This window comes from Galeopterus variegatus, unplaced genomic scaffold (genome assembly GCF_000696425.1).
Source record: "Galeopterus variegatus unplaced genomic scaffold, G_variegatus-3.0.2 Scaffold8282, whole genome shotgun sequence".
NCBI classification, from domain to species: Eukaryota; Metazoa; Chordata; class Mammalia; order Dermoptera; family Cynocephalidae; genus Galeopterus; species Galeopterus variegatus.
Genome location: NW_007734393.1, coordinates 11,097 through 28,009, shown reverse-complemented (window position 1 = coordinate 28,009; position 16,913 = coordinate 11,097). Strand labels below are relative to the sequence as shown.

General features: G+C 38.7%; 1 long non-coding RNA gene across 2 annotated transcripts in view; it reads left to right on the top strand.

The window, feature by feature from the left end:
* Nucleotides 1–10,968, top strand: part of LOC103608310 — a 32,294-nt gene extending 21,326 nt beyond the window's left edge. The window contains exons 3-5 of one of the 2 annotated variants that reach the window (XR_552039.1): nt 9,548–9,744; nt 10,656–10,749; nt 10,950–10,968. This is a non-coding gene — a long non-coding RNA (uncharacterized LOC103608310). Of the gene's footprint in view, nt 1–9,547; nt 9,745–10,655 lie in introns of both variants that reach the window. The other variant, XR_552038.1, reaches the window with a different exon arrangement.
* Nucleotides 10,969–16,913: the final 5,945 nt, after the last annotated feature.

Here is a 16,913-nt window from a genome sequence, read left to right as displayed (position 1 = left end):
TTTTTGTTATTTAGGTCTTCTCTCTTCCTTTTTTAGTTATCCATGCTAATGGTTTGCCAATTTTATTTATCTTTTCAAAAACCAACTTTCTGATTCATTCATCTTTTGTATTGTTTTTTGGGTTTCAATTTCATTAAGTTCTGCTCTGATCTTAATGATTTCTTTCTATCTGATAATTTTGGGTTTGGATTGTTCGTGTTTTTCTAGTTCTTTAAGGTGAAGTATTAGGTTGTTCACTTGCCATCTTTCCATTCTTCTGAAGTAAGCATTTAATGCAATAAATTTCCCCCTTAGTACTACTTTTGCAGTATCCCACAGGTTTTGGTATGATGTCTTATTGTTTTCATTAATTTCAATAAATTTTTTGATTTCCTGTTTGATTTCTTCTTGGACCCATATGTCATTAAGTGGAATGCTGTTTAATTTCCATGTGTTTGTATAGTTTCCAGAATTTCGTTTGTTATTGATTTCTAATTTTAATCCATTGTGGTCTGAAAAAATACATGGGATAATTCCAGTTTTTTTGAATTTGTTGAGACTTGATTTGTGACCTAACATGTGATCTATTCTATAGTCTAATTTATTAAATAAGCCAGTTAGTTTTGACACATTTTTTATATATCCTTTGAGAAGTTCCAGGGTCCTTGGAACGCCTCAGAGTTAGTTTAAACCAAAAGGTTGAGCTTTCAGAATTTAGCTTTGTTAAATAACAAAAGGCTTAAAACACTTAGGTGAATAAAATCACAAATTATTATTAAAATAAAACCAAAGTGACAGAGGGTTTTCAAAGACAGAGAGCACAAGAAATTATCATGAAATAAGTTTTTTTAAACCAGTTATCTAAGGGACAAAGAAAACCCTTTACAATTTTGTTTTAAGAGGAGTCAAGTAAAAAGACCTTTAGTAATCCTGTTTGATTAGTAAACCCAGGCAATGATGTGTGCTGATAAGAACATTTTTATACATTCAGGTTAGTAAATAGGTGTCCATTTATTAGAGCAAATTATATAAAGCCCAGTTTGAGTTTTAGCTATTTTTACCAAATACATATATATGTTTTCCCAGCCAAATGATTGGTGTATTAGATCTATACCCTTATCAATTAATGTTACTAGGGCCTATGCAATATTGGGCATAGGTCTCCTTTCACTAGCCATTTTGGGTCCCAGGTTTCCACGTGGCATTTAGAGCCATGTGGAATCCAGAGAGGCAGAGAGCAGTATTCACAAAGATAGTGTCTAAAAGATATTGTTTCTCCCAGCATTGTCAGGAGGCCGAGCTGAGATAACAAGGAGACATATTGACCTGGAGACAAATTTAGGTAAAAGGTTTAAATCAAATTTTGAAAATATATTCATCAAAACTTTAGAAAATTTAAGTCACATGAACTTGAAAAGTATACTTATTTAATGAGCATGCATTAATTAGAAGCCAACTTGGTACCTTGCAAACAACACAATTACACATACAGACATGAACATATAGACATAACATACAGCTTACACACGCATATATGCAGACAGAAACAACAAGAACAAACAAGGATCTTATAGGTTTTGTTCAAGATGTATAAAAGGCTCACTAGTAAAAAGGACAATCAGGTTTAGATTGTGTTTTTTTAAAAAGACTTATTGGTGAGGCCTCACCCTGCCTTAAAGCAAGATAACAAATTTACATTGTAAAGCAAAGTATGCAAGCCTTTTCAAGAAGATGCAGAGAAGATTTTCTTCCTCTTAAGAAAATAGCATAGAATTCTACCATAGGATTTTGTGAAGAAATACTTAGATGAGTCTAGAAGAGAATTTAGAAGTCTGTTTAAGATAACCAAGTGGATGCCAGAAATTTGAGACCATCTAGTTAAACAGGTAGATTTTAGGTTATTTTTTGTTTCTCAAATGAGTTACTGAGCTTAAGTGCTGAGCTATTGAAAGCTATTTGACTGTTGAAGTTTTTAAATTTACCCTGGGTTAGTTTGAAGCTTGTTGTTATTATTTTTATTACTGGTGGTCTGATGTAGGTCAGAGTGGAAGTGGTTGTTGGCACCATCATCACTGGTGGTCTGATGTGTACCATCCCCAGTGAGATGGATTGAGTTGTGATAGCAAGGTGTTGAGATTTTGGGATCAGATTCAATTCCTCGTCTGGCTTGGGGTTCCACATAAGGTTTAACAGCCTAAGTAGGAATCCATAGCAGTCCATAGACGCATGCCCTCTCCCCCATTTTAACAATTCAACAGGTCCCAACAATTGTGGGTCCGTTGGCAGGTGGTGGAATAAAACCAAGGGTCTAGGTCCCTTTTTAGGAGGTAGAAAGTGTCGTTTTGTTTTGGGAATTACAGTTTTAAAAATTTAGCATAAGACCGGTTCCCGCTCACTGGCTGAGCGCGGTGCGGGCGCAACACCGAGGGTTGCGATCCCGTTACCGGTCAGTAAAAAGACAAAAAGAAAAAATAAATAAATAAATAAATAAAAAATAAAAATTTAGCATAAACAGAGCTTTAAAGACCTGTTCATGAGGAGCCAGTCCTCTATCTATATTACCCCTCCTTTGTTTACTTATTTGAGATTTAAGAAGGCCATTAGCTCTTTCAACAATTGCCTGGCCAGTGGGGTTAAGTGGGATTCCTATGACATATTTAATGTTCCAGTTGTCACAGAATACTTGAAAGACTTTGGAAGTGTATGCCGGTCCATTATCTGTTTTAATTTGGTTTGGAATCCCCATGGCAGTAAAGGCAGAAAGACAATGTTTTTTAACATGTTTAGCAGTTTCTCTTGTTTGGGCAGTGGCATCAATGGTAACATGTAAATATTTAAGACATCCGAAAGTGGAATAATGAGTTATTTTCATTCACCAAATTTAATTACCTTTTATTCTTGGAGGATTAACTCCTCCAGGGAAATTAGATTTAGAAACCTCTGACAATTGGGACAAGAACGAACAATATCTTTAGCTTGCCTGTAAGAGATCTGATGCACGTGGGCCAAAGCTCGTGTACCCTGATGAAAAAAACTGATGAGAATCAACAGCTTTCTATAAAACATTATTATACATAACAAAGTGATCAGCCATATTATTTCCAATTTATAAAGGGCCAGGAAGACCAGAATGAGAATGCATGTGAGTTACACAGAAAGGATGATGCCTTTTTTTGAATAAGTTTTTGTAAATATGGATAGATGGATAGATGCATCTTGAATTACCTGTAAGACTCCAACTACGAAGGCAGAGTCAGCTATTAAATTAAGTGGCTGATTGTAAAAATGTTGTAAAGCTGCAATGGCAGCTGCCAGTTCAGCCCTTTGAGTGGACTTATGATGGATAGTAACAAAATGTTTCCAGATTCCCTGTTCCTGCTATGTTATAGATCCCCTTCTTGATCTGTCAGAACCATTGATAAACACAGTGTTTGAGGGAGGGGAATAGAGGATAAACAGGATTTTAATTGTATGGGCAGTATTTGGAGTCCTTGTAAAATTTTATCATGGGGTAATGAGAATTGTATCTTACCAACAAAGTTAGCCATAGCTATCAGTAAAGACTCTGATTGTTCAAGGGCAGCATAAAAATCAGTTTTAGAAAGACCAGGATTAATAATATCAGGATCATACCCAATAAGTTCTTGACAACGGTGTCTTCCCCTAGTGAGTAAATGAATACGTTGTTCTAATTTAGTATATAATTTCCTTTTCTGTTGATGGGGTAAGAAAATCCATTTAATAACTCCTATTTGAGGAAGAAATTGGCAAAGCAAACCTGTGGGACTATGTGGGGTGTTTAAAATAATGAAATGAATGACTTGAGATTTGACAATATGTGTTAATTGTCTGGAATGTAAAAAGGATTCAATCTGTTTTAATTCTAATTTTGCTTCAGATAAGTAATGAGGGGAGGGTCTCCCTTTAGAGTATTAAACAAATGTTGTAATTGATAAGTTGGAACACCCATAGAAGGGCAGAGCCAGTTAATGTGGCCAAGTAATTTTTGTAAGTCATTTAGAGTAAAAGGCTCCTGAATATGGAAAGGAGTATTTTGTGGCCATATACTTCTCTGAGTGATTAAAAAACCAAGGTATTTCCAGGGCTCTTCTTTTTGAATTGTCTGGAGCTATTTGTAAACCAGCATTATTAACTTGTTTGATTAAATGTAAATAAATTTGTGATAGCAGTTCTGGATTGTTATGAGCATTGTCAATTTGTCTAGTAATAGCATCTTGAAGATGATTAATAAAATCTGTATAATGCTCAATGGTTCCCTGTCTAAGAGTAGCAAAAGATTTTGTGGGAGTATTCCAAGGACTATGCAGTGGCTCTAAATGTCTCATTTGTGACTGTTGTTTAACAAGTAAAGTAGCTTGATTTAATTTCTCCCCTTTAAGAGGCCACTGCTCCACCCAAGCCAGAGGACCAGGGGTCCATTGTAATTTGACTGGTGGGACTGTAGCCATGGCCATTATGATAAATTTTGAAGGAGATGTCCCATTGAGCAGGGAAGTCTCGGCCCCATAGAGTTTGAGGTAGATCTGGAACATAAGGCATAAAGGAGGTAGTTTGTCCCTTGGGGCCAGTACACAACAAAGGAGTTTTACTTTGATAAGGAATTTTGAACCCACCTAATCTGGTAAGTGTAACTGGTGAAGAAGTTATTTTCCGTAATGGAGTCCAATCCTTTTTAGCAATTATGGTAAGATCAGACCCCAAATCTGTAATTAATTTTTGTTCAGCAGATAATGTCAACAGTGGCTGAGTGTTATCTAATCTTTGTATCCAGAACGCATCAGGGGAAGCAAGAGGTTGAAGTTTAGATTTTGTTTCAGGAATTTTGTTCCAAACCTTTATGGCCACTCTAGTTGTTTGATCAAGTAACGTGTCCATGCTAATTTGAGCCTCATTTCGTAAATTTTTTTTTTTTTTTTTTTTTGTCTTTTTTCGTGTCCGGCAACGGATCGCAACCCTCAGTGTTGCCCCCGTACCGGACCCGGGACCGGCAACGGGACTGCAACCCTTGGTGTTGCTCCCGCGCCTCGCTCAGCCAGTGAGCGGGAACCGGTCTGTATGTGGGATCCGAACCCTCAGGCGGGAGCGACGCCGCGCTTCCCAAGCCGCGCACTGTCCCGTGCGCCACCGGGCCGGCCCACATTTCGTAAATTTTTGAGTGAAATAACATGTAAGGCTTCCTGATATTCTTGTAGCCAAACAGTATATTGAGCAGGAGTTAAAACAGTTTTTCCAAGTGTTTTCCAATCCTAAGTGGTCATATTATACCCATTAGCAATTGATTCTAAGTATTCCTTAGTAAAAGTAATATGTAAGCAATTTTCTGTTATGCTCTTTTTAAATCTTTCAAACAAGGAGAATGGGAGGTTTTCATGTCTCAAATGAGTCCCAGTTCTTACAACAGGAAAGACATGATGAGCATCAACTCCCATGTTATGTCCTTCTTTAAGAAAGGACTCCATCAAGGGAACTAATGAATTGCTTGCCCCCAAAGGTGGAGGTGGGGGAGAGGAGGAGGAGGAGGTGAGGATTGTTTTTCATCCTCTTTAATGTCATAAACATGTTTTTTTCCTTTTGTTAAGGTTCTGAATAATTTTTAAAGCAATTCGACAAAATTTCCAAACCACTATAATCAGTAATAATTTAGTTAGATGACAGTTAGTTACTTTATAATCTACTTCCTAAGGAGACATAGAAGGACTGAACTATGTTGAACTTCCCTCTTAGACAGTAAACTACCCATAATCGCAAGAATAGATAGAAAAATTGAGAGTAAGAAAGCAAAACTTCCAGGTGAAGCTCTAGCTAGACACTGCAGCAGGCGTGCAGTCACTTAATCGAAAGCCACCTCTGTGATCCCCTTTACTGGGGTGAGTCCCCCTTACCAGGATTTCTCTCTTGATGGGATGAGCAGACGTCCTCTTCCTTTTTCTGGGCGTCTCCCCCCCCCTTTTGTCGGGGCCTGCCCTTAGTCGGGATGAGTGGCAGACGTCCTCTTTTCCCCACTTTGTTGGGCCCTCCCTTTTGTCGGGACCTTCCTTTTGTCAGGATGAGTGGTGGACGTACTCTTTCTTTTCCTTTCCAAGGCTTAGCAGGTTGGTCTCTGATCTGTGGACCCAGAATTTATCACATCGGGGTCACCATTTGTTGCTTTGCCTCCCATGGATTTGTCACCCCTCTTCCCCTGGGTGACGGAGCCACCAAAGATTACTCAAAGCCCATCTCTTCTGAGCAGTGAGAAACCCCAAAAAGGGGTTAATCTTCCAGAACCCACAAGATCGAGGCATTCCTTCCATTTGCGAAATTAACCACGAATTGGGGTTCTCTTCCTGCATTTATTCTCCAGACCAGGAAGTTACAGGAAAATAACATAGGTGGTTTTTTTTTTTTAAAGTACAGTTTAACAATGTTGCTTTGCCCCTCATGGATTTGTCACCCGACTTCCTCTGGGTGACGGAGCCACCAAAGATTACTCAAAGCCCATCTCTTCTGAGCAGTGAGAAACCCCAAAAAGGGGTTAATCTTCCAGAACCCACAAGATCGAGGCATTCCTTCCATTTGCGAAATTAACCACGAATTGGGGTTCTCTTCCTGCATTTATTCTCCAGACCAGGAAGTTACAGGAAAATAACATAGGTGGTTTTTTTTTTTTAAAGTACAGTTTAACAATGTTGCTTTGCCCCTCATGGATTTGTCACCCGACTTCCTCTGGGTGACAGAGCCGCAAAGGATTACTCAAAGCCCATCTCTTCTGAGCAGTGAGAAGCCCCGAAGTGGTTAACTTTCCCAGAACCCTCCAGTGAGAGGTCTCAGTAAATTCCCAAGGACTCCAATTGTGCAGAATATATCTGACCTCCCTGCAATTATGCCTGAAATCACTAAAAATTTTGTACCTAGAAAGTACTCTCATACATTTAGAAATCAGGAAATGCACTGGTAAATAACCCACGGGTCAAAAATAATGAATGGAAATGAGAAAATGTTTTTAGCTAAAGCATACTCAAAACACGACGTGTGAAAACCGGACGTGGAGGAACTGTTAGACATTTACACGTGTAGATGAGAAGACTGAACACAAAGGGACTAATCATCATCTGAAGGAGGCGGAAAAACCCAGAAAAATAAACACCCAAACCAGGAAAAAGGAAATAAGAGCAGAATTAATGAAGTAAAAGCATAACTTCGTATAGCATACATTATACGAAGTTATACGAAGGTATGCTTTTACTTCATTAATTCTGCTCTTATTTCCTTTTTCCTGGTTTGGGTGTTTATTTTTCTGGGTTTTTCCGCCTCCTTCAGATGATGATTAGTCCCTTTGTGTTCAGTCTTCTCATCTACACGTGTAAATGTCTAACAGTTCCTCCACGTCCGGTTTTCACACGTCGTGTTTTGAGTATGCTTTAGCTAAAAACATTTTCTCATTTCCATTCATTATTTTTGACCCGTGGGTTATTTACCAGTGCATTTCCTGATTTCTAAATGTATGAGAGTACTTTCTAGGTACAAAATTTTTAGTGATTTCAGGCATAATTGCAGGGAGGTCAGATATATTCTGCACAATTGGAGTCCTTGGGAATTTACTGAGACCTTCCTTTTTGTCCCAGGGAGATCAAATGTATGGCTGCGTGCCCAGTTGCACCTGTTGGAATGTATTGACACTTGCTTTTTGGCCTGGTGAATGGCCAGGTTTGTCGATGTTCAAGTATCCTACGACGGGTACTTGAAAAAAAAAGTTTTCTCCAGCAGATGCATATGGCTCTCCCTATCTGCTGATGGGCCAAGTTAGCAGACATGGAGTTTTCTTCCCCTCACTGACTCTCTGGGTGCTTGCTCTGTCACCTGCTGAAGGGGGTGTTTCCCAGTCCCTCTCTCTGATTGTGGATTTGCATATTTTTCCTAGTAGTTCTGTCAACTTTTGCTTCATATGTTTGAGGCCGTGTTATTAGTAGCATACAAGTTTAGAAGTGCTATCTTTTGGAGTTTTTTTAATCAGGATGAAGTGACCCTCTTAATCTCTAGCAATACTTTTTGCCTTGACATCTACTTTGTTATTAACATGGCTGTACCAGCTTTCTTTTGGTTAATATTTGCACGGTATATATTTTTTAATGCTTTTACCTTTAACTTTTCTATGTTTTTATGTTTTAAGTGGACCTCTTATAAGATGCACGTACATGGATTTTATTACCATCTGACAATCTGTGTTTTTTAACTAACGTACTAAAAATAACATTTATGAACGTTATTACTGATGTGCTTAGGTTTAAATGTCCATCTTATTTTATGCTTATAGTTGTTCAGTTCTGTGTTTTTTTTCTTACCTTTTGCTGCTTTATTTGGATTAAATATTTTTGATCATTTCATTTTTTCCATCTATTCATTTGGAAACTATTAAGGCTGCTTCTCTTACCTTAATGTTGATATCATGCATTCATCAAATTCTTAATAAGTCAAAATATTACCAATATCATTGTACTGTATTATACAATTCATAGAACTCTTTATCTCCATTTACCCTTCAAATGTGATTTCATTGTAATGTATTAAAAATTATTATTCATTCACATCTATCTGTATGTCTGTCTATTGTTAAACCCCACAAGACATTATTGTTGTTTTAGTCAATGTTCATTTAAATTTACCCTTATATCTGTCACTGCATTTGTTTTTGTTTCTGCAGTTCTGAGCATTCAGTCTTCTCACTATCCTTCTGCATCTTAACATTTATCTTTTATCAGCTTTACTGAGATATCATTTACATACAATAAACTGTGCCTATTTGAAGTGTACAATCGGATGAGTTTCAGCAAATGTATGTCTCTGTGAAGCCAGCAGTGTCAACAAGGCATGGGTGATTTTCACCAGCCCTCACAGTTTGCTTAAGCCTCTTTGCAATTCTTTGCTCCCTCTGCCACTGGCTCTGTTGGTTGGCTTTCTGTCATTATAGATTACCTTGAATTTCCTATAATTTATATAAATGAAACCATATAGTATGAATTCTTTTGTGTGTCGACCATTTCACTCAGCATAGTCATTTTGAGATGAATTCGTGTTGGTGCATGTAATCTGTTACTTTGTATTACTGAATAGCATTCCATTGTGTGACTGTCCCGCAGTGCATTTCTTCATTTACCTCTTGATGGACATTCAGGTGGTTTTCATTTCTTTTCTTAAGAATAAAATCACTATGAACATCTGACTTTCTAAACATTTGTTTTCATTTCTCTTGGGTAAATATCTGTGAGTGGAATGGCCAGATTATAATTTCCACTGTTGCAGTGGGTTGTGCCATTTGACATACCCACTCAAAGTACATGAGAGTTCTGATTGCTCCATATCCTTGATGACATTTGGTATTATGATTGTTTTTAATTTTAGTAACCCCAATAGGTGTCTAGTGAGATCTTATGGTTTTAATTTCTCTGATGACTAATGATATTGAGCATTTTTTATGTGCTTATTGGTCATTCCTATATTTTTGTATGTGAAGTATCTAAATCATTGGCCTGTTTTTGATGGTGTTGTCTTTTTGTTATTTATTTGCAAGATTTAAAAAATATGTCCTAAAGACAAGCCTCTTGACCCATGACCACTGAGTACTGGATATTTCTGGAAAACACAAAATTTTAGACGTGATACAAGAAGAAATAGAAAAATTGAATAACTAACAACTATTAAAGGAATTGAAATGTTCATTGAAATTCTTCCTGCCTTTCAAAATACAAGACCCATGTGGTTTTACAGGTGAGTTATTTCAAGAAACACATAACTCCTACTGTATACAAGTTATTCCTAATTCCAGATAATAAAAAAAGAACGAAAGCTGCTTAGCTTGTTTTATGTAGCCTTAATAGCAAAACTAGATAAGCAAATTTTACATGGTTAGCGCTTCTTGGTGTATTGAAGTGATACTCTTTGTCTCTTGTAGTTCTGTGGCCTGCCTTTCTGTTGTGCCTGTGATTAGTATAGCTTTCTGTGCACGTTGTATCTTTTTCCATCCTTTTGTTTTTAGCCTTTTAGTATTCTTATATTTTAAATGCAGCTTTTGAATTTGCATGTACTTGGATTTTTCTAAAAAAATCTAGTCTGGCCATCTTTATATTTAAATTAGAGCATTTTGTTTATTATATAATTACTGAAATATTTGGGTTTACATCTACCATGTTAGTTTGTATTTTCTATTGCATCATCTGATATATACATATACTTTTTTTTTTTTTTTTGGTTAATGACTTTTTCTTTTTCTGTTTTCTTCCTGTAGTAGTTTGACTGTCATACACAGCTCTTCTAGGTTTCTTCTCTAAGAAAGACTCCTACTAGGTGTTAATGTTGGATCCTCTTTGCCTATTTTCAAGTTTTGTCATTTTCTCTTGAATCCTTTTTATCTCTTCATTTCTTTTTTGGCTTTTAAAACTTGTGCTTGTTTGGTCTTGTGCTGTTTCCATTTTAGGCTTTTATTTCTGAAATGACTTTTTCTTCCGTCTCTCATTTTCGCTTTAGTGCTGTCACTTCTTCTAGTAGTTTTTCTATTTCTGTGGCTGCCTTATGTCTCGTACCATTTATTTCTGTTGTGTATTAGCTTGTTCGGAAACAGTAGGCTGACCTGTTCATCTGTTCTCTGGCCTGTCTTGCTTGTGTTCCTTCATCGCCTGCAGGGACTTGACAAGGGCCCTTGCACCCCTCCCCACTGGAGTGAGGACAGCCTCCCCGCTGCAGTGCTGAGTCCAGGATGCCTGCTGTGCTTGTCCAGTGAGTACCTGTGGCCATCTTGAGGTTCTCCTGTTTCCGGTCTGTTGGAAGTCCCTCTGCCTCCCTTAGCTTTCTCCTGCACAGACTGATACCGTGGAGGACAGTGGCTCTTGGACCTTTGTCCCCATTTGTTTGTACTTTTGGGGTTCACCTGGTTTTGTTGCAAGTTTCAACTGTGTAGTTTTGCTTTTGCTCTCTAGTTGCTTTGTCTGGTTTTACTGGAGGAAATGTAAAAATTGTTTGTAAAAAAAAATAAAAAGAACCTGAAAGAACTGAATAAATGGAGAAATATACCATGTTCACGGATGGAAAGTCTTAACGTTATAAAAAGAATTTTCCTCATATTAATGCATATATTCAATGGATTTAATTCTAGTTCCAGAAGAATTTGATTTTGGAGTTTTTCCCATGATATGAAATTTATGTGTGAAGTTTGTGAATAACTGAGATAATTACGAATAATATGCAGAAGAGGGTCTCTGCCAGATATTAAGGCATGATAAAGTATCAGCTATTAGAACACTCCTAGCAGCATACAGATAAATAGAAAAAAAAAAAAAAGAGAGAAACAGAGCAAGATTTATAACAGTCACACTGTTAAATACACTGGTAAATACATATTTGTCGTGTCTCTAAGCACATATGTAAATAAACTTATGGAAGATGGTTGGAAAGATACGAACAAGGATGGGCACCTATGGGTGGGAGATAATGGGATTGGAGATGATGACGACGGAGAAAAAGTTTGATAAAAACAATGTCTGTGTAGGATTCATTAACAGAGTTATAGTCTATGCAATTCTCGGCACATATGTGATGCATAAGTATATATACGTGGATGTTTTATAGATGCGTACGTTAATTTTGTAGTATGAAAAAGCTGCAAAGGTAAGCTATGTTCTCAGTATAAAACGTAAAAACTATATATAAAGAAAAAAGTAAAAACCTTGCCTTTATCTTTCTCACCTCGTACAGTATGAAAGAAGTAGCCGCTGTTAACAGTTTGAAGAAACACATCTTGTGTAATTTGCTTATTTTCATCGACTTTTACCTCATTCTTCGAAGCTGCTGGTCGTAGTAAGATGCTATATCGGTCAAAGCTGTTTTGTTTTTTAACTTGTTTGTTCCAGGTACTTTTCTTAGTGTCTGGCTTATTTCTGTTGCAGAGATACTGCATGCCCTGTGTGGCATCAGCGCTCTGTTGAGTCACTTCATGGCCAGCCTTCGTTAATTTCTGTAAATGTTCTTTGAGTTCTTTAAGAGAATATGTATTCTGTAGTTGGTGGTGCAATACTCTTTGTGGGTCATTTTGGATCAGTTTGTTAATTGTGAGGCTCAAATACTCCAAATCTGCCCTGATAATTTTAGTCTGTGTGTAAATTACTGAGACAGGAATGTTTAAAATCTTCCACTATGATCTTGGTTTTGTCTTTTTCACCCTGTAGTTTTTCAAATGTTGCTTTATATATTTTGAGGCTATTTTATTGTGTATGTACAAATTTTACATGGTTAGCGCTTCTTGGTGTATTGAAGTGATACTCTTTGTCTCTTGTAGTTCTGTGGCCTGNTGCATTGTATCTCTTTTGTCTCAGGAACTCGTCAAAATTAACATTTTTCTTACTGCTTTACGAACAGTTATTGAGATTTTGCTACATGTTTTATTGGAATTCATTGCTCTCCAGTGTTTGTTGCATATTGTATTTTTCTCTTTTCATTTAGTGTTTATTTGGCTGGAGAATGTCCTCAGATAACGTTTGTCTTCTCCTCCCCAGAAATGGTGCAATTTCTAGAACCTCGCCTACTTGCCCTGTTCAGGGGGTAGTCTCCGCTTGGCGGCCCGTCATCACGGGACAGTTTTGCTTTGCTCAGTGTCCCCCACGTGCACCACCTTAATCTTTGCTTTCCCGCTGGCACACCAATCCGTGAATGATGCCACATGTAGTTCTGTAGCTTTCTGGTTACGTTTATTTATTAAAAGCCTGTTCAGCTTATAATTCAATTTTGTATTGAATACAAAACACTGATTTTGTATTGAATCAAAGGAGGGTGAGTGGCTCGGTGGGGAGGGAGGTGGGGGTCTGGCATTTTACTCCTTCCCTCCTCTGACCTTGGCCTGTTCTGGGATTCTTCCATCCTTGCAAGGACCTGGGAGGAGAATGGGAAGAGGGGAGTCCTGCCTGGTTGGTTGTCAGTACACAGGACCTCCTGTGATGGGCACCAAGTGCCGACTCCTCCCTGGGCTAAGCCCTCTCATCCTGCAAGCAGAGAGAGTGAAGACACATGGTGGCCACTGGGAAGACAGAAGTAAATGGCATGGTTCTCTGTGGGTGTGCCGGGCATTCTGGCAGGGATTTCCCAGCTGAGCTGACAGATCCCAAGCACACATATGGGGGACTGCGGGTTAGTTACCATATAGGGAAGGGGCTGCAAAGAAAGATTTGCACCAAAGTATGCAATTGGTTTACAGAGATGGGAGGCTTTATTAAAAGGAAATTTATTTGTTATTTTGCTTTTTCTAAATAAAACAGATGAAGTTGGAGGCAACAGGAAAGAAGAAAGCCTCTTGGCGAGGTGAGTCATAGGGGACTAGAGAGTGACCCAAGAGGACCCAGGGTCCCAACAGTTGAGAAGCTGGTTCAAGCAATCCTCGACTGATCACTCAGAAACATCAGCCTGGCCTTGTGGGGTCAGCCCTTGCATCTCATTCAGCCCAGGGAGAGGCAGGAGGTGATCCACAGCCAAGTCAGGGCCACCGTGGCATTCAGCTGGGCACCTGCTTCTAAGCTGCCTCAGGATGACATGCTCAAGTTTCTCCGTGACACGCTGTCCGTGGAAACATACTTCTCCAGCATCCAGGAAACATGCTTCTCCTGAGTGAGGAGGAAAAAGACAGGGTGCAGACAGAGAGCTGAGCCATGGAAGGAGATAGTGCATGGATGAAAAGTAGGAAAATGTAGATCCTCAGGGAGGACGTGTGGAAGGAGCTGATTCAGGGAAACTGCAGTAGACACCTGATGGCCTGGGTCCAGAGCCTCAGATCATGCACTGGCAGCACATGGGGACACAGCAGCTGGACTGGCAGCACACAGGGACACAACAGCTGGACTGGGAGTAGCAGGGCTTGCAGCAGCTGGACTGGCAGCACACAGGGACACAACAGCTGGACTGGGAGTAGCAGGGCTTGCAGCAGCTGGACTGGGAGAACTCAGAGACATGGCAGCTGGACTGGGAACACATGGGGACACAACAGCTGGACTGGGAGCAGCAGGGCTTGCAGCAGCTGGACTGGCAGCACACAGGGACACAACAGCTGGACTGGGAGCAGCAGGGCTTGCAGCAGCTGGGCACTGAAATTCCCTGGAATTGAAGATTTTGTTTTCAGTAGGTGGTAACTGCAAATTCAGTTTCTTTGGTGGTTATAGGACTGTTCCAGTTGTCTATTTCATCTTGAATAAGTTTTGCAAGTTTGTGTTTTTTGAGGAATTAGTCCAACTTTGTCTGTCTTCTTCACAATTGTTTTGGCTGTACTAATAGGTCTTTTGAATTTCCATATAAATTTTTTTTTTTTGTCTTTTGTCTTTTTTCCGTGTCCGGCAACGGATCGCAACCCTCAGTGTTGCCCCCGTACCGGACTGGGGACCGGCAACGGGATTGCAAACCTCGGTGTCGCTCCCGTGCCTCGCTCAGCCAGTGAGCGGGAACCAGTCCATATGTGGGATCCGAACCCTCGGGCGGGAGCGCCGCCGCGCTTCCCAAGCGGCGCACTATCCAGTGCGCCACCGGGCCGGCCCTCCATATAAATTTTAAAGACAGTTTGTCAGTTTCTTCAAAAAGGCCTGTTAGTAGTTTTATTGGTAATGCATTGAGTCATTAGATAAGTTTAGGGAGGACAGTCATATTACCAGCATTAAATCTTCTGAACCAGGAACACGGTATATGTCTCCATTTCCTTAAGTTTTTTTAAATTTTGCTTTGTAATATTTTGCAGCTTTTAGTTTACATATCTTGCACAACTTTTGTTAAATCTATTCCTGAGTATTTTATTGTTGATGGTATTGTAAGTGGAGTTGTTTCTTTAATTTTTATTGTATACAAATGCAATTGGTTTTTGTATATTGACCTTATTCACTGCAACATTACTAAAGTCACTTATTCTTTCCAGTAGATATTTTGTAGGTTCTTTAGGTTTATCTACATATATAAATATACTGTGTGCACATATAGACAGTTCTGCATCTTTCTGATCTTTATGTCTCTCATTTCTTTTACTTGTCTTATTGCACAGGCTAGATCCTTCAGTACAATGTTAAATAGAAGCATTAAGAGCAGACATCCAAGTTGTTTCTGATTTTAGAGTGGCCTTTACCACTGAGTGCGATGTTAGCTGCAGAGTTGTAAATGTCCTTATTTTGTTGAAGATGTTACCTCATTTCTAGCTTGCTGAGAGATTTTATCATGAAGAGTGATTTTTTTTCAAGTCCTTCTCCCACGTGTAATGAGATTATCATTTGTTTTTCTCCTGTATTTTATTAACATAGTGGATTACATTGACTGGTTTTCACGTGTTAAGCCAACCTTGCATTCCTGGAGTAAGCCTTACTTGGTCTTAATGTATTAGCCTTTGTGTATATTGTTGGATTCAACTTGCCAATGTTTTGTTATGAATTTTTCTATATTCATGAGAGGTATCAAGCTATAGTTAGCTTTTCTTGTCATTGGTTTTGGAATCAGCATAAATAAATACAAATTTTTTATAGTTTGAATTTTAAAAATTTATACTCATATCTTTATGAATTATGTCATGTTTTATTTGCTCTTCTTTTACTGGATTATTACGGTAGAAGTTTAGATCATTATTTGAGACCTTCCTTTTTTCTAAAGTAGTAATCAAATGCTATCAATGTCTATGAAATGCTTTGGCTGCATTCCACAAATTTTGATGTGTTTTTGATGTGTTTATTTTTGATCTATTCAAAATATTTACTAGTTTTGTTTATGGCTTCCTCTTCAATCTATAGGTTATTTAGAAATGTGTGTCCCAATGTACAAGTAATTGGGGATTTTCCGCATAGCTCTCTGTTGTTGATTTTTAGTTTAATTCCATTGTGGTTAGCTAACGTATTTTGTATGATTTTGATTGAGTTGAGTTTTGTTGGGTTTGGCTTTATGACCAGAATATGGCCCTATTTTTGTGAGTGTTCCATGTGCACTGGAAAAGCATGTGTCTTCCTGCTACTGTAGGTGGATCATTCTGTCCATATCCATCGGGTTAGGTAGATTTATAATGTTCTTTCAGGTCTTCTTCGTCCTTACTGATTTTCTCTCTATTTCTTCTATTGCTTACTGAGAGAAAAGTGTTGAGGTTTCCAACTATATTTGGATTTGTCTTTTCTCCTTTCATTTCCATAAGTTTTTGCTTCACGTAGATTACAGTTCGATTGTTAGGTGCACACCCATTTAGGATTACTAATTTTCTTCTTGACTTGACTCCTTTCTTACTGTATAGTGTCCCTCTTTGTCCTTGCTAATATTTCTTGCTCTCCAGTCTAGCTTGTCTGACATGAACGCAGCCATTCCAGCTTCCTCTTGATGTGTGTCGGCGTGGGAAGTCTTTTCCATGCTTTCATTTTTCACCTGTGTATGTCTTAGTATTTACAGTGGGCTTCTTGTAGACACAGAGTCAATTGTGGCTTTTTTTTTTTTTAATCCAGTCTGATGATCTGTCTTTTCATTGAGTTGTCTATACATATACATTTAGCGTCATGGTTGACAGAGTTGGGTTTAAATCTACCATCTTGTTAGTTGTTTTCTATTTGCTCCATGGTTCTTTGCTCCTTTTTTTCTCAATATATGCCTTTTGTTGTTGTTTAATTAAACATTTTTATTATTCTATTTTTATCTCAGCTCAAGGGAAGGCAGCCACTGGAGGTCACACTTTGTACACAGTATTTACCAAAGTCAGGCCCACCACATATGTGCAGTATCCCCCCGTCCTGTGTCCAGAGCCTGGTGACAGGACCCCAGAGGGGGCTGAGGGACCCTCTCTGAACTTTTCTGCCCCACCTACCCCACCCCACCCCCACCCCCCAGGAATCTGCTGGACCTTGGCTGTGCACAGTGGCCAACCCAGATCCCTGAGGCACTAACTCAAACCAAACAGCGCG